This window comes from Schistocerca americana, chromosome 3 (assembly GCF_021461395.2).
Source record: "Schistocerca americana isolate TAMUIC-IGC-003095 chromosome 3, iqSchAmer2.1, whole genome shotgun sequence".
Classification (NCBI taxonomy): domain Eukaryota; kingdom Metazoa; phylum Arthropoda; class Insecta; order Orthoptera; family Acrididae; genus Schistocerca; species Schistocerca americana.
The window spans coordinates 916498441-916520570 of NC_060121.1; the positions used below are offsets into that span (position 1 = coordinate 916498441).

At 38.1% G+C, this 22130-nt stretch overlaps 1 long non-coding RNA gene across 1 annotated transcript in view; it reads left to right on the forward strand.

Moving 5' to 3' along the window:
- The window catches only part of LOC124606145, a 204251-nt gene extending 182410 nt beyond the window's left edge, over positions 1–21841 (forward strand). Inside the window, exons 4-5 of the long non-coding RNA XR_006978696.1 lie at positions 8170–8972; positions 21274–21841. This is a non-coding gene — a long non-coding RNA (uncharacterized LOC124606145). The remainder of the gene's footprint in view (positions 1–8169; positions 8973–21273) is intronic.
- The last annotated feature ends 289 nt before the right edge of the window (positions 21842–22130 follow it).

Genomic DNA, 22130 nt, shown 5'->3' on the forward strand with positions numbered 1-22130 from the left:
CCAACATTACATTCAACTGTAGGGTGTATGTATTGGCAGTGACTGTATTCGCACCCAATCTTCCGACGTTATAGAATAATGATTTAGTCCTAGAGTATCATGGAGCACTTGTCACATAAATGTTACTCCAAGGCAAGGGGAAATCTTTCACAAGAATAAATTTGCAGTCAACATGAGGCAAGTACTTTATGAAAGATGTTGTTGACTATTATGCAACAGTGTTTAGAAGTTCTGTATGAAATCAACCTGTTTTCCTCTAAGGGGTCCCCTGGGGGATGGCACAAACCTAATGTATGTGATTCTAGATTCTCTTTAATTTTTAAGAGTTACTTCTTCTGTATTGTCCATTTCCAGGTTTCTGGGTCTGGTTGCGAGTCAAGGACCACCAACTTTTTCTTTCCACCACTCCTCTATTTCTTTAAGTATGTCTTTCAGTGTTCCTTCTCTCTGCACCCTTCACTGTATCTGCAAATACTTTTTGCCCTGTCCCAATTATATATTATCTTATTCTGCCTCACTCATTTTTATTAGCATACTCATGTTTCTCTACTCATGCACAGATTTTATCAATAGTACTGGAATAATTTTGTGAGGGGAACCATTGTCAGAGTTTCATAAACACCTTTTGCAGGTAGCACATTTGTTGGACTCGACCCTTGATTTGTGCTGGCCTCTCAAAATTGGTTGAAGTAAGCTGTGACCATCTTTTCAAGAAAATATTTCACATTGTGTAGTGTCTGTGTTCTCAAACTGGATGTAGGATTTTGTTGCAGTTTGGGCAAGTGAACAACACTGATGGCTATGTGTGGCTCTGCAGCCTAAGTGGTACATCGTCTGCCACTATGCATATGCACTAATAATAGCACCCAGCAATCTAAACTAGGCTTTATCTGGTAAGCACCAATCACATACAAAAATTTTGGCATATATTGCAAAGTAAGTTAAACAAAATGGTAACTTACTGGTAACAAATAATTTAATATAGTTAATACAGTAGCAAATTAAATTTTGCATCACCTCGGTTCCGGGAGTTCTGGAACCTGTACAGAAAATTGGAATAGAGATCAACATAAACATCATTTCCACCCTTTTTATTGCTCAGGAAAACCACAATATACATGTTGTATCACCATACAGCGAGACCTTAAGAGGTGATGGTCCAGATTGCTGTACACACCAGTACCTCTTAATACCCAATAGCATGTCCTCTTGCTTTGATGCATGCCTGTCTTTGCCATGGCATACTACCCACAAGTTCATCAAGGCACTGTTGGTCCAGATTGTCCAACTCCTCAGCGGCGATTCGGTGTAGATCCCTCAGAGTGGCTGGTGGGTCACGTTGTCCATAAACAGCACTTTTCAATCTACCTCAGCCATGTTCGATAGGGTTCATGTCTGGAGAACATGCTGGCCACTCTAGTCGAGCTATGTCATTATCCTGAAGGACGTAATTCACAAGATGTTCTCGATCGGGGTGCGAATTTTCATCCATGCAGACAAGTGTTTTGCCAATGAAGAAGAATACCTCACCAATATGCTGCTGATATGGATTCGCTATTGGTCGGAGGATGGCATTCACGTATCGTACAGCCGCATACATCATCCCCACATAATGCCACCCCAAAACAGCAGGGAACCTCCACCTTGCTGCACTTGCTGGACTGTGTGTCTTAAGTCATTCAGCCTAACCAGGTTGCCTCCAAATATGTTTCCAATAATTGTTTGGTTGAAGGCATATGCGACACTCATCGGTGCAGAGAACGTGATGCCAAGCCTGAGCAGTCCATTTGGCATGTTGTTGGGCCCATCTGTATCGTGCTGCGTGGTGTCATGGTTACAAAGATGAACCTTGCCATGAACGTTCGGAGTGAAGTTGCACGTCATGCAGCCTATGGCACACAGTTTGAGTCATAACACATCATCCTGTGGCTGCACGAAAAGCATTATTCAATGTGGTGGCGTTGCTGTCAGGGTTCCTTCGAGCCATAGTCTATAGATAGCGGTCATCCACTGCAGTAGTAGCCCTTGGGCGGCCTGAGCAAGGTATGTCATCGACAGTTCCTGTTTCTCTCTATCTCCTCCATGTCTGGATAACATCGCTTTGGTTTACTCCGAGATGCCTGGACACTTCCCTTGCTCAGAGCGCTTCCTGGCACAAAGTTACAATGTGGATGGGATTGAATCATGATATTGATTGTCTAGGCATGGTTGAACTACAGAAAACACAAGCTGTGTACCTCCTTCCTGGTACATGACTGGAACTGGTCAGCTGTCGGAACTCCTCTTTCTAATAAGCACTGCTCATGCATGGTTGTTTACATCTTTGGGTGGCTTTAGTGACCTCTCTGAACTGTCAAAGGGGCTGTGTCTGTGATATAATATCCACAGTCAACGTCTATCTTCAGAAGTTCTGGGAACCGAGGTGATGCAAAACTTTTTTTGATGTGTATATATATAGTTCAAACAATTTTAAAATTCACATGTATATATATTGTTCACTCAAAATACAAAAGATATAATAGCTTTCCATTAAGTAATTAACCTCTTAACTGTCTGTCCTGAGATAACTCAGGATAGACTGTTTTGCCGATAAATATTATCCAGAGATAACGTGGTCTCCCGATTTTCTCGCATTAATGCGCCAGCATTCCAATTATACTCGTCTTAGCTCCTTTCGCTGCTGCTAGTGAGCACCAGCGACAAGTTATAGTCGTCGTTATTCCTTCTCCTGCCGCTAGTCGGCATTTTTCGTGTTTTGCTTCGGTGTATTGCTGCTGGGTGTTGCTCTTGAAGCCTCGTCAGTAACCTTTCTATGGTTGTTGCAACAATTCTGCAACCTTTATTAGCGTTTTGGTGCAGTTGTCGCCATACTGCGCCTGTTTTCAGTCGTGTAAAATGAATAATTATAATAAATTAATAATTCTAATAAAATAATATTATTCCGTCCTTTATTTTCCTTTGTTTGAAATATTAACATCCTGATATGATACTTCATGTACAACTGTTATAAATAAGAAATACAAGTAAATAGTTCAATTCATAGAAGTGTGATACATCAGCACATATTTTCCTACTTGTTTATGCGGCTATTATGGCTTTTATGTAGCACTCACCAAATTTGAATTACAGCCAATTTAGCTGGAGTCCTGTCTAGGCATTATTCAGTCTGGTTTGGCACATAAATAGCTTAAATATCTAATCATAAATATACTTAGGAAAGGGTTGGAATATACGGAATCAGACACTGACTGTGGAGTACTTTTAGTTGTGGGTGATTTGCTTGAATGGTTTTTAATCAGTGTCAGAATTCTGGATCCATTGAAACTACTGTCAGTCTGTGTTTTTACGTATTCGCTGTACATTTCAGCTACTGTTTAATTAATTGTTTATAATTATAGCTGTTACGGTTCGCGAGTAATGTAATTTAAAGCGTTTTTGTAATCATTGCTTGTAAAAACTGAACTCAGTTAAAAAATAGGTTTTGCATAGTGTCCTGCATAGAACTCAAACGTCGAGACATACAATTTGATATCCTCATTTGTTATATAGGTCCACTGGATTCAGTTTTATTATTTTTCTGTATAGCTTTTGTGGGTAGTACTTCATCACTGAAAAAATATTTTGACAAATACTAACAAAGAGATAGAGGGGCTGGCCAGTACTTACCTCAGCTCAGTACAGCCGATAGATACACAAAAAACAGAATCGAAAATTTACGTTCCTAGCTTTCGGAACAAATGTTCCTTCATCAGGGAGGAGAGAGGGGAAAGAAAGGGAAGAAGGGAAAGTGGATTCAGTTGCTCACAACCCAGGTTATGAAGCAACAGGAAAAGGAAAACAGGGAGGGTAGCAAGGATGGAGGCATGGTTGTCAGAGGGAAGCCAAAGATGTTCTACTGTAAGTACTGTGCCAGCTTCAAACCAAAGAGGATGCATACAGAAGTAAAGAGGTATACAGTATAAAAATAAACACAACTATGTAGGATGAATAGATGCATGAATGGCTAAAGAGGAAAGGGAAACAGGAGAAGACTGAAGAGTAAATGGGAGTGAGGTTGTTTAACGTAGGTTCAGTCCTGGGGGATGGTGGGATGAAAGGATGTGTTGGAGTGCAAGTTCCCATCTCCGCAGTTCAGAGGGACTGGTGTTGGGTGGGAGAAGCCAAATGGCACATACGGTGTAGCAGCTTCCTAGGTCCCTAGAATTATGCTGGAGGGCATGCTCCGCTACTGGGTATTGGACATCTCCTAGGCGGACAGTTCGTCTGTGTCCGTTCATGCGCTCAGCCAGTTTAGTTGTTGTCATACCAATGTAAAAGGCTGTGCAGTGCAGGCATGTCAGCTGATAAATGATATGTGTAGTTTCACACGTGGCCCTGCCTTGAATTGTGTGTGTTTTACCAGTAGCGGGGCTGGAGTAGGTGGTTGTCCCTCTGAACTGCGGAGATGGGAACTTGCACTCCAACACATCCTTTCATCCCGCCATCCCCCAGGACTGAACCTACGTTAAACAACCTCACTCCCATTTAATCTTCAGTCTCCTCCTGTTTCCCTTTCCTCTTTAGCCATTCACGCATCTATTCATCCTACATAGTTGTGTTTATCTTTATACTGTATACCTCTTTACTTCTGTATGCATCCTCTTTGGTTTGAAGCTGGCACAGTACTTACAGTAGAATATCTTTGGCTTCCCTCTGACAACCATGCCTCCATCCTTGCTACCCTCCCTGTTTTCCTTTCCCTGTTGCTTCATAACCTGGGTTGTGAGTAACTGAATCCACTTTCCCTTCTTCCCTTTCTTTCCCCTCTCTCCTCCCTGATGAAGGAACATTTGTTCCGAAAGCTAGGAACGTAAATTTTCGGTTCTGTTTTTTGTGTATCTATCGACTGTACTGAGCTAAGTACTGGCCAGCCCCTCTATCTCTTTGTTAGTATTTGTTTCACATCTTTATATGAGATTTTCCATTAATCATTTAAAATATTTTGACAGCTAGCTGTACATTCGTAGGTGGCTTAAATATGCAGAACCTTACCTAGGCCTCTCAGGCTGTTTCCTATGGGGCATATTGCCTTTTGTACTTGACACCATGCTCCAGTCAAGCTAGTAAAAATCAGCCTTGCCACCTCCATGCCCTCCCTGTCCAAGCCACGAGCCATCTGGGCTTGCAAAGTCACAAAGTCATCTCATTTATCTTCTTGACAATTAAGGAATCTCTCATATTATTTTCTGTATTGCTCATTTGTAGTCTGTAACTTTATTATTGTTTGAGTTGAATTTGATCAGGAGAGTTTGGGAGTAAAACTATCTGCTTTGATAATTGCTCCATCATGGAAAAAGAAGTGTCAGTTGCCCACACTCTGATAAAGGAGTGCACTATTTTGTTGCAGAGAAATAGTCTTTGTGGTACTTAGCTGAATTAGATAAGTACATGATAACATTCTGTCTTTAAAGTTGTGTTGTTAGTGGGCAACAATGGAACAATAAAAATTTATATGATTTTTGAAAATATTTAGTTTTATGGGAACAGCAAATACTACATTAAAGTCATACTGATGATTGTTGCTGCAGTGAACATACATGACATTAATAACTGAGGGAATACTTTTAGATGCATGTTGCACTTAAGAAAGATAATGGTTTTCAGTTGTTATTGTTGTACATTCTAATTCTATAGACAGCTGAGAGCTGTCCTGTATGTTAAGCAATTGCCTATGTCTGTGCTTGATTGACTCTGTTTTGAGATTGGGCACCAAGATTTTCGAGTCCTACATTGTGTGTGTGTGTGTGTGGGGGGGGGGGGGGGGGGGTGTAGACATGGGGATGTGGAGTACTTTCAATATTTTGGAAGATTAGTGGCAACTTGTAAGTAGCCATAAGAATGTTCTGATTCCAACTCTGTTAAAAATGTACGTAATATCGACTTTTAAATCTTTTCTCGAAAGAAGAACTACACCATATTTTCTTCCTTTCCTTGAGTGCGGAGGGGATAGGGTGGGGGGTGGGGGGGAGTGGTGAGTGGTAAAGATAGCCTCCCTTTCCTGGCAGGTGTTCTTACTTTATTATTGTTCTTCACTGACTGTGTACTCACTAGTGTGATGACACTTCAACCTGATTGAATCCAAGTAGAAGAAATTTTCATCTGGCAAGGGAAGGATAGGTTGCGGAACAAATTTCTTAATGACTTTACTATGAAGCAAGTCTTAACTCCAAACCTCTTGGCAGGGTAACACGGATTGATGTCATTTTATCTCTATGGTGGAGAATACACAGTTTAAGATGTCTCTTTATGGAGTAGCCCATTTTCTGCTGTGGGTTGCTGCTTCTGCTCTTGAACATGCCATGGGTGAAAGTATGGCACTGATGCGCAGTCTTACGCCTCTTGGATTTTTATACTCACATACATTTCACTAGGCACCATGTATGTAAATGATTTCTTAGCAAAAAAGTAATTGTATTGTGAAGTCCTCCTCCTCCTCCTACTACTACTACTACTAAAAGCTAAATTTTACTCTTCATATAATATTTCATTTTTCTTTAGTAAAGAATCTGCTCATAGAGACCCCCATAGAACTCACATAAATGTTTTATTCATATACATTAATGTAGACAATGTATGGTTTATTGTGTATGCCTGCGTGGGAATAATTGCTGCATACGTAATTGTAAATGCAGTAGATAATTGGATTGTTCGTGTGGTGCTGGAAATATAATTGTAAACATGGAGTGCTAATGTCCTACTGATACAAAAAGAAGGTCCTCACTGTAGATGTATATTATTTTCTTTGTTGAATTCCCTTCTCGCTGTGCAGTTGTAATAGCTTCTACCTTTAAGTGACACAGACAATTTTTTGTTACATATCTGAGTAATGGTAGTAATAGTTGTTTTATACAGTGCTTTCAGAAACTTGGTACTGGCATTCTTAGTAGTTATCTCACTCTGTCAGTCTCTTTTATGCAAATATCATCCTAAATACTTTGTTAAGTACGCGAGTGATGATCAGTATTGTCTATCCATATGCTGTGTTGCATAGACAGCAGAAGTTCAATGAGGATCCAAGATGGATCAACAAATTCAAAGAGAAGAGACCATCCGTTTTCCATCACTGAAAATTGCTGTGCTATTGTTTCACTATATTTAAACTTAAAATGGATGCAGATGTATACCATATTTAATAAATAGAAAAAGATCTACTTCCCTCCCAGTTATGATATTTAGCTACATAAGCCTTTAAACTCATATTTCGGGAGTACATGAATACGAAAGATTCCTTGTTGAAAGAAAGTGGCTGTCTGTGGAAAGTGGCTGTCTGTGAACTGTGAGTGTATTGGGAATATTCCATTCGCCCAGGGTTTTGCTTGAGTGGTGGTCAATAAAATTCAGTTACATTTTTAAATTTTTGAGGACTCCTAGTTTCCCACTTTCAATCAGTGAATGAGTTTTAATTTTTTCACCAGAATAGATTTCAATATAGAATAAGGAATGCAAATTATTTTTTGAAACAGCTTTTATACCATAATTTGTAACTGTGTGATCATGATTGCGTAGAAACTGCCTTTCTTTACTCAATGGAAATGCCATTAAGAAGAAAATGTAGTGTTGTTTGAGAGCAATAATGCTGCTGAATTTCTTGAAGAGGCTTCTATACAGTGAGTCATCATCAACTTTACCAAACATTTGTAGTATATCCATTAGCAGAATTTTTTGTTGCGATTTTTTGTGCATTCTCCCAGAAATTCTCATGGTACAGCTGGCAGTATAGTCTGTAAAGTATGCTAACATTTTTTGTCTGTTGATAAATTTTTAAATATAGGATATTTGTCAGTGTGTACAGTGCAATGATTGGAGATATTTGATCATTTTTTCATTCTATGTTGTGATCTATTAAACATCTGGACATTCGTGTGTTTCACTTGCATAATTTCATTAATATATTCCTATGAAAATGAATGTCTGGACCTACTAATCATGTTAAAATTTTCATGTTTATCTGATGCAGTTCTGATGCAAAGAGATAACTAGAGTAGGTGTACCAGTATTAGCATTACTTTTTAAATATATGAACATGGACAGCTGTCATGTTGGTCTAGCTTTTAAGATGTCTGCTGTCTTATTATAATAATACTGAGGATATTAAATGTTTTCTAACTATCTTTCCTAATTTTATTTCAGACATTGGGGGCAATTACGTGTGCCATATTTGTGGCAGAGCTTACATGACAAAGAAAACATTGATACGACACATTAGATATGAATGTGGGCAGGAACCTCAGTTCCCATGTCCTTACTGTCGAATGAAGTACAAACGAAGATATATATTGAGAGCCCATATTATCAAGAGACATAATAACTGGACAGTGTCTTACACAGCTTAAGAACTCAGAAATAATTATTTTATTGTAAAATAAAAAAATAACATTTGGAGGAGAGTAACGAATCTGCGAAAGAAAATTATAATTAGTTCCATGTTCCATAGATTATCTGAAAATGCAAATTACTGCATGTGCTCACTTTCAATTGTGAAATATGTTTTATGTAAGATCAGCCTGTAGCACTTCGTAATGCTTGTATTGAATGGTGATAATAAACTGAACTTATGGAGCTTTGAGCAGTTCATAATTATGGATGAATGATTTACCTATGTATACAGTGGTATTAATAACTTACTGTAGTTGCATTTATTCACAGATCATAAGTGCTACAGGAAAATATAAAACTTTGTAAGAGCTGCTTATACAAATGTGAACAAAAAGATGTATTGGAGTTCTTTGAATGAAATTGATACCTGTACCATTTTGAATTTTTTATAGTTTAGATGGAATCCAAGAGAGAGAACTCAATGCTTTTATGTGTTGTCTGTGTGTTACTTTTTGAAGGAGAAACATTTTTGATAATATTGCCAAGAAAGAGAGGGTGGTTGGATAGTATTGGGTAGGGGTGGGGATATTTATTAGGCTTAATGGAAATAAGTTAAGGTAGGTACAATTTTCTGAATGATTTAATGTTTAATCTCAGCTTCCAACACCCTTCAACAAATTTAACAGAAAATTATAATAATAGTAGTTGTTATTGTAGCTGTTGCATGCAGAATTGTGAATAGAAATTTTTTCTTTTGTGTTATTTCATCAAAGTTGGTCAGTGACGGTGAGGTCAGTGACTGGGAATAATGCAGAAATTTCACATTTCTGCCTTGGACAAGGTGCTAGTGGAAGTGATAGGCCAAGGTCTGTCTCCATCCTGATACGAAATATATCTCTTAACAGGTGGATATCTATGATGAATGCTTGTACAAGATAATTTTGTCTTATTTGTGAGTGCGTCATTAAAGAAATGGTGAGGATGAAATATAATGATAGTACAAAATCTTAATGGCAAGGGATCTGCCTTGTTTAATGCCCTCATCCAACAAATGGCTCTTTATGAACAGTGTCACATTCTCTCACTACATAGGATACTATTGAAAGATGTACGGAATGTAACCGCCCACATTTGCACAAGATATGGTTATCAGAAACTTTACAACTAATACTCTCCTCCCTTTGTGGCTGATACTGACAACAAAAATTTCATCAACTACCAGGAGCCAGAAATATTCTCTCTTAACTATCACTACACTAATTAGTGACCTCTGCTTTGTAGGTGTGTCATTATTTCATAATTTCAGAAGTTGCAAACAAAAACCCATATCCTCCCTACCCTATTGTCAGAGACAATTCATATGTATTGATTGGCGACTCCATGGAGTGTCCTGTGCACCACGACCAGATAATGGATATACTTGGAAGGAGAGACAGCATTGGTCGTATTTTTTTGTTTTATTAACCGCAAAATTGATTTTCGGTCACTTAGTGACCATCCTCAGTGCTGTAATATACAATTTAAATTGGTAGGCACTGTTGTCAACAAACTCTAAGACCGAAAATCGATTATGCGGTTAATAAAACAAAAAAATACGACCAATGCTGTCTCTCCTTCCAATTCATATGTACCTTGTTTGAGACTTGTTCTCCTTGGGTGAACCTGCTTATAGCTATGAATGCACTGCTGTTTTAATAGACAATAACACCTGCAAGGATAATAAACTCAAAACAGTACAAGGTGTTTCCATAAGAACATGCAAATATGTAACAGGACATAGAGAATGCGTCATTGAATAATTTGAGGCAGGGAACATGTGGTTGGAGAGGCCAGCTTAAGGAGATATGGAATTAAACTTGTCTACCACTTCGTCTACATTACTCTTTTCTATCTTATTTACAACTAATATGCATGTAAATCCTTTCTTTCCTGCAAGGAAACTAGGATGAGCCTGATTACCAGTAGGTTATGCTGCAGGTTTTGTTTACTTTACTTATCCATAAGGTGACTCTGTTGTGTAACATTTACATTGTCCCATGACAGAAAATGCTATGAATCAATGACAGATCCATTAACTACTCAGTGCCTTTCAGAGACATACAGTACAATACAGTGGTGCAGTACTGGTACAGTATTTCCTGGTTGCTTGATTGGAAGGGGAGGTCCTATTCCATAGCCTGCAAAGTCACCTGACGTGGATCCCCTTGATTATTTCCTGTGGGGATGTGTAAAGTCACTTGTGTATGAGGCCCCAGTGGATACGGAAATAGAATTAGTTTGCCAGACTTTACAAAAGACACCATATTTACGCCAGTGACTGTAACACTTTCTTTATTTCACGATTGCAATTTTGGCCTTAGGCCATTATCAAGTAAAGATGTCATGGCTATTAGGCCATGTCAACCTAAAAATAATAGCCATAACATCTTCACTTGATAACGGCCTATGGCTGAAATTGAAATCGTGAAATAAAGAAAGTGTTACAGTCACTGGTGTAAATATGATGTCTTCTATAAAGTTCTGCGTGACTGTGAATCCCAGGTATAAAATATTTAGTTAGTTTGCCAGAATTGTAGCTGCCCATGATGTGATTCGAAACATGCCACGGATATTTGTCAGGATGCATCAGAATCTTGTTTGCTGATGTCATGCTTGCATTGCTGTTGATGGGCATCAGTTTCAGCACATTTTGTAAGATGTAGTACAAATGGTATGTTCATTGTGTCAGTGATGGTATTTTTAGTTAACTGATGTAAATAAAAAAGTTCACAGTTATGCGATTTTATTCCTATTATCTCTTTAAGCTGGCCCATCCGACTCCAGGTTTGTACCTGAAATTGTTTATTGGAGCATCATCTATGTCGTGTTAATTTTTCACACTCTTATGGAAACACCATGCATAGCACACGGCTTGACAAGCCTGCAGTTTGTCACTAGTACTGTTACCTGTACACATTGATGATGTGGCTTGAGCATTGAAAGCAGGAATGACACCAAGGATTCATCTAAGTCACCAGAACACAATCTGAAAATGACCTGCACAAATCCATTCATCTGATGATTAAAATTTCTGAAAGATGTGGTTATAAAATCTGGATGACAAAAACTAAAACCATGGCATTTTGTGGGAGAGACTCCATTCAATCAGCTGTGTTAGCTCTGTTGTGTGGGAGCAAGACATTGGAGATTAAGCTCTGAGATAAATCCCAGATCCAAGCAGCAGAAGTGATTCTTAAGTAGAGTTAAGGGCTGCTCCAAAAGAGACGACATAAGAATTGAGTACACCAGAAAAGTAGTAGACATTTGTTCTGCAGGAGGCAAAATTAATGAATATAAACGTAAATGGTTGAAACATGAACTGAGAATAAGTGAAAATTATGTACCAAATGTAACTGTTACATCCCCTCAGAAAGACAGTGTGGCAACCCCAGAAAGAGATGATCTGTGTAACTGTGGCAGGTTAGGTGGTCTGTTGGTGAAGATGATGGCAAACAAAAATCCAATTTTAAAACTGGAATAATGGAATGCAATATTTGTACTAAGATAACCGACAGAGAACAGGACAAATTATGGGTAACAAAGTACATGAGGGATTTGTGTTGTAGAAATACAAAACCCATGATGAAGACAAATTTTTGTCTTGTAACATTTGACTTAAGTGTTTATAACAGAGTGATTCTTATCTGTGAAAGTGCTGAAGTATGACAGCAGAGGTTTAATAGCCTCAGAATTTGAAATTGTAGGCTGACAAAGAAATTGTGTGTGATATTGCAGTTACATTTATGAATGCATATGTGCAGCTATCCTTTATACACAGTTGTTATTCAACTGGTAATTACTCTGAAATATGAGCCACTTGACCTCTATAAATAATCGATACATACCAGTTGACAGTTATTAATAACAGACATGACCTACATGGGTTAATATTTTTTACGCTTAGTCCAATGTATGTTATTCAGATTGCTTGAAGTCTTGTGCCATCAGTGACCATCATAAAGGCTGGAGCCATTTCAACTTTAATATTCAGCTTGTTTCTTTTGTATTGAAGTAGTAGCAATAAAATGTGTCGTAAATATCATACATGGTGAATCACCACTGTAGTTCAAGTAAGATGAATGGAAAGCACAGACTGTTGGCAGTTCACATGGGAGATAATGGAGTTTGATGTGGTCTGAAAATGGTGAAAAAAGCCATACTTTTGATTGTTGTACTCATAATGCCACGCACATGTGATGATGGGATATGATGTCCCAAAATCAGTATTTTGAAATAAGATAAAATAAATTCAGTACTGCCTGAGAAGTTAATTAAATCAGGCAACATAATATTATGATTGCATGTCCCTTGAAAATAGCGGAAAGACTTTGTCAGTACTATTTTCAAATAGTGAGTGAGGCATTGTTTTAGTATGCTTGTTTTTGCAGTAAATTAAGGAGTGAAAAAAGGAAAGAGAAGTAAGTTCAGCAGAGCCAAACAGTTGGCAGAGCCAACACAATTGGGAAAATGCAGGCTAATCCATACTCCAGAAAAACATTAAAGCATTTATCAGAAAACTTTCATGAGGCACAAGTGACAATGATATTCCACAACACTTGTACAACATTGGGTACTGTAAGGCCTTATAGTTTTAGTGGCTGTGATCAGAAGTTAACACATGCCTCTGGATCAGTAAAGGTGTGCAACTGGAGACAGGAAGAAGACAAGCTGAAGTTACAAGGTAGGCTGACATTCATCCTTCATTGATTTATAAGCTGTAGGACCATTAGTACAAGTGTTGGAAAATGAATATGCCACAATATTAAGACAGTTTGGTGGAAACATTCCAGCCACTGAAATCTTGGTGCCATTGATAAATTTATCAATTGCCAGGCATCAAAAAGCACAGTTTCTACATTAATTGTAGCTTGTGGATTGATTCCATATACAGTGAAAAGCAATCCTTGTCTCAGAAATGTGCCAGTTTTCTTAGTAGTAATTTTTTACATGTACTTAACGGGAGGGGACAGGGGATAAGTCAGTGTCCTGCATCATTACTGAAAAGCCTTGACATGTCATCCTTGTTCTGGATTGTGTAGACATACCTCATTCATTTCTCTGATTATTAATATGTCTCAAGGTACTGAACTGTTGAGTCAGTAGTCCCAACTGAGGGTGCCATGTCTAATTTGTGTGTTTCTGACCATACACCTGAAAATCAGAGTGTGTTTGTATTGAGCATAATTTGTCATTGCTCATAGGTAATCTTCTTTAGTGTTTGACTGGTATTCTCAAAGGTAAAAAATAGTTTCCAGAGACTAATCAACACAAGATACTGTTAGGACTGATCCCACAATGATTAACAGCATGCAGTATTCTCATTACAAGCTGTATTGCTCTTTAGAGAACTTGATTGCATCTTATTTTTCCTTTTTGGTACAGATTTCTCAGTTTTCTAAAGCTGTTTTCCCTAAAAAGTTACAATATTGTGTTGTTTTTATCAATTCTGTGTCTCATGACCTCAACAGCTGTTAATGGTTTATCATCATCATCATCATTTAAGACTGATTATGCCTTTCAGCATTCAGTCTGGAGCATAGCCCCCTTATAAAAGTCCTCCATGATCCCCTATTCAGTGCTAACATTGGTGCCTCTTCTGATGTTAAACCTATTATTTCAAAATCATTCTTAACCGAATCCAGGTACCTTCTCCTTGGTCTGCCCCGACTCCTCCTACCCTCTACTGCTGAACCCATGAGTCTCTTGGGTAACCTTGCTTCTCCATGCGTGTAACATGACCCCACCATCTAAGCCTGTTCACCCTGACTGCTACATGTATAGAGTTCATCCCCAGTTTTTCTTTGATTTCCTCATTGTGGACACCCTCCTGCCATTGTTCCCATCTAATGGTTGTTGCTTAATATTGGAACTAATGACAAGTACATTTAAATTGATTTATTTCAGTCTCACAACAGATTCTGGGCATTCATTCTCATCCTCAGATGGCTAATGTTTCCAATTACTTCCATGTTTTCAACAGCAGCATGTCATCAACTTCAGCACTGCACAAGAATATTTCAGTGTTAAGCACCGCTTTGGATGTTGTTTTGATATTAAAAACTTGCTTATGTCCATGTGTTTATTAAGTTATAATGCAAGTCAGTTGTATTCACTTACATATGTTCCAGTGGGTGATACTTTGTCTTGGTGTGGACCATATGCTTTTCCAGGACACAGTGTAGGCTGTTGGTGTTATTTTCATCCATACACTTTGTACCCTTACATCATCATCATTTATTGCCTTATCGGGCCTTTAAGGCCTACAGCAAGAAGAACAAAAGGAAAAGTAAAGACAAAAAGACTTACAAAAGTACTCTATACAGTAGTAAAAGTTACATATGTACATTACAGCTTAAAGAAAAACGAAAAAATAAACAGGGCATTCAATCAAAGGTTTAAAAGGCAAGAGGGATACATTACAGAAACAAAAAAACAAAAAAAAAACACACACGCAGTGTCTGTCAATTACACGAGAGGAGGGAGCTGTTGCAGATGGCAGTCCATCTCATCCGGTCGTTGGCGTCCTCCTCCACGGCTGCTGGTTCCACTTCTTTCAGGATCGTTGTTATCCTATCCTTCCATCGAGTTCTTGGGCGTCCTCTAGGGCGTTTTCCTGTGGGTTGAGAGTGGAGGACTCTGTTTGGAAGGGATCCGTCTGCCCGTAGGATGTGGCCAAACCATTGGAGTCTCTTCTGCGCCAATATTCGTCCAATGTGTGGCTTTCCATACCGCTGGTATAAATCTTCTTTTTTTCTTCGTTCCCATTTACCTTCCATGGCATTGTAGATGGGTCCATATATCTTCCGAAGTACCTTCCTTTCAAATGCACATATTGCTTCTTCTGCTGTTGCTGATGTTGCCCAAGTTTCACAGCCGTATAAAAGTACTGGTCTCACCAGTGTCGTGTATAGGTGGATCTTGTTCTTCTGCGATATCAGCCGAGATCTGAAAAGATTGTTCAGGCTAAAGAACATGCGATTAGCATTTGTTATACGTTGCTGTACTTCTTTCGTTACTTCACTTCTATTTGTTAGTATGGAGCCCAGGTACTTGAACTCTTCAACTCGTTCGAAGGTATGCCTGTCGACATCAATGGAAGGAGGGAGATCTCGGCGGCGTGATACAACAAGATATTTAGTTTTTTCCTCGTTCACCACCAGCCCAATTTTCTCTGCATTGTGGAGGAATCGGGAAGTATCCCTGCGTACTTGCTCTAGAGTGTCGCCAAGGATCACAACATCATCAGCAAATGCCAAGATTGTGTCTGCTCCCACCATCTCCATCTCTCTGGTTCGACAAGTGTCACGGCTTACTTTTTCCAGGGCCAAATTGAATAATATTGGCGCCAATGGATCTCCTTGTCTCAATCCATTTTGTATACTGAATGATGGTGATAGTTGATTACCAAACCGCACTTGGGCCGTAGACTGAGAGTAGCAAGCAGCAATTAAGCGGATGTATTTTGATGGGATGCCAAGTTCCTCTAACGTTTCCCATAACGTGGCGCGGTCAATGCTGTCATAAGCTTGTCGAAAATCGATGAAGATGAGGTGTAGATCCTTATTGAATTCGTAGAATTTTTCTATCAACTGCCTCAGAGTAAATATGTGATCAATTGTCGATCGTCCAGCAACGAACCCACATTGATAGGTCCCTACAATTCCTTCAGCCAGTGGTTTCATGCGGTTTAGTAGCAGTGTTGTAAAAACTTTGTAGCCAATTTCAAGTAACGAAATCCCTCGGTAGTTGGATACATGAGTAGCATCTCCCTTCTTGAATATGGGACATATGATTGCTCCCTTCCATTCCTCAGGAATAACTTCTGCTTCCCAGATGGTAGAAATTAATCGTTTCAAAGCACCCACCAGTGTTTCCCCTCCCAAGCGAAGCATCTCAGCTGTGATACCACTACCTCCTGGAGCCTTGTTGTTCTTGAGTGCTTTTAGGGCAACACTGATTTCTTCCTCAGATGGTTCAGGGACTTCAACTCTGTCAAAACGGGCATCCGTCTGTGTTGTCCCTACTGGTGGGTTGTCGGGATTCAATAGGTTTTCAAAATGTTTTTTAAATAGGGTTGCTTGCTCTTCTGGCGGTACAACTTCACCCGTCTCATTCGTTAGGACCAATGTACGTTGTCTGTATGCGCCTCTGGCGAATCTTGAGGCCTGGAAAAACGAGCGTGACGACTTTGCTTCTTCGACTGCAATCAACAGACTTTTGTGGTGGTCCCGTTTCTTCTTTCTCATGAGTTGGTCCGTGTTACGCCTCGCTTCGTAGTAAGCTACCCTTGCTTCTTCCGAGAGTTGCTGTAGCCATTTTATCCTCTTCGCTGATCTAATCTCAACAGATTCTCGACATTGTTCATCGAACCAAGGTTTACTTCTTCGTTTTGCATCGCAAACTAGTTCTTCATTTGCACTTTCTAACACTGCATTCCTCAGCAGCATCCATGCGTTCTCCACACTGGTAGGGTTCTCTGTTATTGTGAGATGTTCTGCAATTTTTTCTTGATAGCGCTGTCTCACTTCTACATCTTTCAACTTATTCTTGTCGAAGCGGACCATCATTTCAGAATTTCTTCTCCACATGGTTGAAAGTTTCAGACGTAGTTTGACTACCACTAAGAAATGGTCTGAATTCATATCTGCCCCGCGAAAGGATCTTACATGCTCGACACTACAATGATGTCTTCGGTCAACAAGAACGTGATCGATCTGGTTCATCGTACTTCCATCTGGGGATATCCAGGTTACTTTATGCACTGCTTTGCGGGGGAAGTATGTGCTTCTAACGATCATTCTCCTTGTATCGGCAAGGTTAATTAATTTGATACCATTCTCGTTGCTTGTTTCATGGATACTATCAGGCCCTATCGTTGGACGATACTGCACTTCTCTTCCCACTTGGGCATTGAAGTCTCCCATTATCAACTGAATTGAGTGTCTTGGGAGTTTGTCTACTACATTCTCTAGTTCTAGATAGAAGTTATTCTTTGTTTCTTCATCGGCATCCTCTGATGGGGCATGACAGTTGACTAGGCAGATCTTATATGGTTTAGCGTGTAAAATCATCCAACAGATTCGGTCGTTTACAGGAGACCATTTGTTGACAGCCGATATCATTTTATTGTGTACAGCAAAACCAACTCCAGAAGTCCAGGCTGGGCTTAGCTCATTGCTGTTAAAGAGCGTGTGAGTATCTCCAATCTTCATAACACCCTGAGGAAGTCTTGTTTCTTGAATTGCTGCCACTATGCATTGATATTTACTCAGTTCTCCTCCAAGTTGTTTCATTCCCCCCGTCATGATTGACCTTACATTCCATGTTCCAATTCTAAATCCAGAAAATCCATTTACGTATCCAGTTTCGTCACCATTTTGATCCGTCCAGTTTTTCCTTTTGTCTTTTTCTTTAACCAGAATCTTTTTTTACAGAGGATGGGGGGTTGGCCCATCCTCTAACCCTCCTCCTTTCTCATCCGGGCTTGGGACCGGCAATGGCGGAGTTACTTTGTACCCTTACAGTTAATTTATTATTAGTAAATTGAAAAAGAAATTCCTTTTATTGTATTGCACACTCCAATTAGCATCTGCCACAGTAGGCATTATATTCCCTGCATAGTCTTGAGCAAGTATGAGAAGAAAAAGAGTTTTATGAGCTGCTTCCAATTTTTCTTCAGCAACGAGATAAGAATTTCCCTCATTAATGTTATGTTACAAATGTTGTGGTCATTTCGCTAATTGATGCCAGAAGTGAGCTTGCTTGCTGCTGTTACTGCTGCAACACAACATGCACGTTTAAATCTTTGCTATAATTATTACATTATAGAAATTAACATATTTCAGCAGTGCTCGGAATCAGCTAATTTTAGTGTGAAAGAAACAATAAGAGGAGGAACACTGCAGTGAGAGTTCTCAGTTTGGTTGAAATATGAAATATGAAAGTTCTCAGTTTAGTTGCAAGTGAAATTTGTCCAGTTTAAATTTTGTGCAGAACGTTGTCGCAGCAGACGAATGTGCTGTATTCTTTACAGTAGTTGTGTAAGTGTTAAAGACAGTCAGAAAGTTGCGCAACTTAGTTTTCATTGCTGCCATTGATGTTCTGTCTGAGAGTTTCTCACAGTGGGAGATTTAAGAATCTTTGTTGAATGTTTTAACAGTGCAACAGTGTTAGTTTCTCCATGTCTGCATGATGCTGCTGCTGCTGCTGCTGCTGATTCCACAACTGATGTTCAATTAATGAAAACCTACTCCAGTTGCTTTTCGTAGAACTTTGTTAGATTCACACAACTAGTTTCAGCTTTTATATTAGGCCTTTATGAAGTACATCTGAAATTTATGCTGTAGAGAAGCAACATAAAATTTTGACTTTTCTTCTCTACAGCATAGCTTTCAGGTGCACTGGATAACTGCATAATATTAAGTCTGAAACTGGTTCTGTGAACTTAACAAATTTCTAACGAAAGCAACTGGAGTGGCTCTTCATTAATGAATGAATGTATCAGTGTAGAGTAACTGGACAGGGAGAATCACAGTTTTTAAATCCCAGCTGGGATGTGAACACAGCTAAGAGAAACCATAATTAATCAACAATGGGTAGCCTTTCCATAGTTAAACACAAACCAGTAAAGACTAGAGCAAAACAATAAGTGGCAGCTGATTGTTTTCAGAGAAGAAGGAAAGTTTTCTTTTGGCATTGTGACAATGGTGAGACAGATAGACTTCTTCGAACTTGAAACCCCTTTAAAATGTACCCATTCAACTCTGCAGGGAGGACCCTGAAACACGGAAGCTTCTTTTATTAAGTCTACATTGTGATATCCTATTACTAGCACATATGTTCAATTAAAGGAATGAATTAAGGGTTTTGGCATTATTTATTTGTGCTGCCTTGTACCATATTTTAGGTTGGAATGACTAGTGTTCTGAAAATTGTAGGAAGGTTTTGTTTGCTCCCATTAGCTTTCTGTGAAAACTGATCACATCCCTAATGTCAGCTTATAGCCAGTTACAGTATCCGAACCTTACCAAAGCAGATGTAGAAAAATATGCATTGGAGGCATTAGACAGTATATGAACTTTTACTGCAATTCATTTCTGTGCCTTTGTCTCTAGCAGCTGACTTCTGCTCCATTCATCATGATTTTGATGATGATTATTAATTGAGTAATTTTATTTGTTCAGATGAAAGATTATGTTTACTATCCTTTCCATTAAACTGATTGACATATGAATACTGTTATGTCAACTGCACTAAAGTACAAACAATGTAAGGTAATAAGAGCCCATATGGTTATGGTGAAATATGACTTAAAAATGTGAAAAAATAAAAGTATCACAATCAGGTAAAATTAAGTGACAGTATCAAGTGGAACATGAAATATTGAAAATTAGCGTCAAGCATCTTTCTGCAATTATGATTTAATATATAATTATTGGATTAAGTATCTCTTTCTGCATCAGGATAAGTGAATATGACAAGTTATAAAAAACTAAATAGTAAAAATAATACCACCATTTCATTTTATTTTGTAATGAGCTCATTTGCTTTCCTGGGTATCATATTAGATCAGAATTCTTCTTATTGATTATATTGGCCAGATATGAAGATATGACGGCACTATTTCCAGCCAGAAAACATAGAGGCTCAATCCATTACCACTGAATTTGAGACAAGGGGAGCTGTTGAAAGCTTCCATCTTTTTCTAAGACACATTATAAATGACAAAAATACAAATAAAATATTCAACAAGAATAGTAGTAGTCTCCTGTACTTGAACATTTACTACTGAAGCTGAGGTGGTATGTTAGAAAAGTCAGTAACATTTTCTTTCATAAAGTTTATGGATATGAACATTGTATACAGCAATTTGTGTTTGTGCTAGGCATATGTGAGTAAAAAATCAGTTGTTACTGTCTAAACTGTCTCATTTTGTAAAAGGGAGAATTTATATTTGGTTCCATCAACACTGAGCCCTTCTGAAATAAAGCACTAGCTCAGCTTGACAACGGTAGGATAAGAAACTACACACAAAGTAGTGGAACTGCAGGAAACCTAATTTTGGAAGGCAGGATGTAATTTTCCTAAAATGTTATCATATTATGGTAATCCTTGTTATGTGAATTGCATATCCTATAAGCTGTTTGCCCCTGATGTAATTTCAGTTTGTTACTGTATTTTGACCTTATCAGTATCCAAATCCTTAGAATTTAAATGAAAGAAGCAGAACTCAGGCAGTTGATACCAATGTTCTTGATAAGTATTAATGGAGGAGATGGTATGTTAACAAATCCAAAAATAGAATTTTGAGACCACATTGTCCACCATGTTTACAGTTGTGGAAACAGAAATAACTGGAACAAGGCCGACATGCACAAAATTGTGATGTTGGCTGAACCTCTAGTTTTCATACCTTTTACACAAAACTACAAAATAGGTAGCAAAAATGTTATATAGTTGTTTAAATGTTATATGGTTGTGGAGGGGAGGAGAAATCTTCGCTAACTCCACATATCACTTACTAAGGGGTTTCAAGTTTCTGTTTATTCCCAACAGCATTTTCACTTCTTCCTCTTTCCTTTTTTCCTTTCTTTTTTCCATTTGAAGCTACTATTCATAACTTCAAACTTACAACAGTTCTTTTTAAATTATTCAGTAGCTCAGTCATGTTCAGGTCTTTCTGTTTTGACAACTGGGAAGCAATTGTGACTCCCCTGTGGCAGATATTATTATTATATTAAAGTTAAATTTGTAATAAAACTGTAAATTTCATAAATTGTGTTAACTTAATGTAGAAAAGCTCTATGATATTATAATACTTTAAAATGTAATGATTACTGCATAATTGAGTTGAATGTTTATTTCTAAATTTTATTTCAGACACTCAATTCTGCTTCAAATGTGAGGATTGTGGTAAGAACTACACTGCAAAGCAAAGTCTGACAAGACATCTGCGCTATGAGTGTGGAATGGAACCTCAGTTTTCTTGCCCATTTTGTCCAATGAAATATAGGCAGAAGCATTATTTAAAGACTCACGTTGTCAGAGCACACAGCAACTGGACTGCACACACAAAATAAAAACACTGGAAAATCAGCAGACGTGTTAATTGAAATACAAGAGTCATTTAAACATGTAACTTTATTTAATATTTCCTGCAAAATGTGGTATCTTTTTTCTAAAACAGTAAAATATATACAGAGACGTCAGCTACGTTTATAAAATGTTCTTCATAAAGATATCTGAAAATTGAAGATAAAGTGTGAATTTTGTAGGTTTCTTAAAAGATAATTATGATACCGTGTTGATTTTACTCTCTGGATCTATGGTTGTCTGTGTATTAACATATGTATCCAAATATTTGTATTAATATATATGTATATCAACTATTATTTTAATTTTTATAGTGCCGTGAACTTGATAAATAAGCGACTGAAATATATGTAGAAATTTTGACCTAATGTGTTCTCATGTAGTGAACATAAAATTGTTTACATTTTTTATTTAAATAAATATTAAATTATTTACCCTGCCATTTCCTTTCATTTTTCATTTTTTTTTTTTTTTTTTTTTTTTTTTTTTTTTCCCCCACCTCTATGTATTAGTACCCTTTTTTAATGTTGTACATTTTTTTAGTTACAAAACCCAGGATTGAAACTATAAATAGTAGTGAGGAAGAGCAACTGCTCAACTTTAACTGATTGATGTATGACACACACAACGGCACGGAGAGAACT